Source organism: Bison bison, unplaced genomic scaffold (genome assembly GCF_000754665.1).
Source record: "Bison bison bison isolate TAMUID 2011002044 unplaced genomic scaffold, Bison_UMD1.0 scf7180017864451, whole genome shotgun sequence".
Classification (NCBI taxonomy): Eukaryota; Metazoa; Chordata; class Mammalia; order Artiodactyla; family Bovidae; genus Bison; species Bison bison.
This window is the reverse complement of record NW_011495013.1, coordinates 2,067,390-2,068,550: the sequence shown is the minus strand read 5'-3', so window position 1 is coordinate 2,068,550 and position 1,161 is coordinate 2,067,390.

Below are 1,161 nucleotides of genomic sequence, written 5' to 3'. Positions count from 1 at the left end.
GGTGGTTAAGAAATTGGCTTAAGCTGTTATAGGGCTGACAAATTCAAAATCTTGAAAGCTATAGGATAGGCCAGCAGGCTGGAGACATATGGGAGGGTTGATGTTTCAGATTGAGTCTGAAGATTCTGGAGGCAGAATTCCCTCTTTCCCATGAGACCTCAATCTTTTTTCTCCTAAGGCTTTCGACTGATTAGATAAGGCCCACCTACATTAAGGATGATTTGCTTTGCTCCTGCTGTTGCTGCTAAGTCGCTTCAGTCGTGTCTGACTCTGTGCAACCCCATAGACGGCAGCCCACCAGGGTCCCCTATCCCTGGGATTTTCCAGGCAAGAACACTGGAGTTGCCATTGCCTTCTCTGAATTTGCTTTATGTGACATCTATTAATGTAAACTTTTTTAAACTAATGAGTGATACCATGTATTTTTTCTTTTATTTTTGGTTGTGCTGGGTCTTCATTGCTGCGCGTGGGCTTTCTTTCGCTGCAGTGAGTGGGGGCTACTCTTCATGGTGGTGCATGAGCTTCTCACTGCAGTGGCTTCTCTTGTTGTGGAGCATAGGCTATAGGGCTTGTGGGCCCTAAAGCCGTGGGCTTCAGTGCTTGTGGCACACAGGCTCGAGCTTGCTCCAAGGCACGTGGAATCCCTCCAGGACGAGGGATCAAACCTGTGTCCCCTGCACTGGTAGGGAGATTCCCATCCACTGTCCCACCAGGGAAGTCCTACTAATTTAAATGTTAATCGTATTTCTAAAATATCTTCAAAGAGACATCCAGACTGGTATTTGAGCAAGTATTTGGGTATCATGGCACAATCCAGTTGACACAAAAAATTAACCACAAGCTACTTTTAAAATAATCCAATCTAAACTGGATGTGTTAATGCTTAACATTATAGTTTTATGTGAAAGGTAAAGGAGAAAAGGAAAGATATACCAGTCTGAACAAAGAGTTTGAGAGAACAGCAAGAAGAGATAAGAAAGTCTTCTTAAGTGAACAATGCAAAGGAATAGAGGGAAAACATAGAATGGGAAAGACTAGAGATCTCTTCCAGACAATTAGAGATACTAAGCGAACAGTTCATGTAAAGATGGGCACAATAAAAGACAGAAATGGTATGGACCTAACAGAAGCAGAAGATATTAAGAATAGATGGCAAGAATA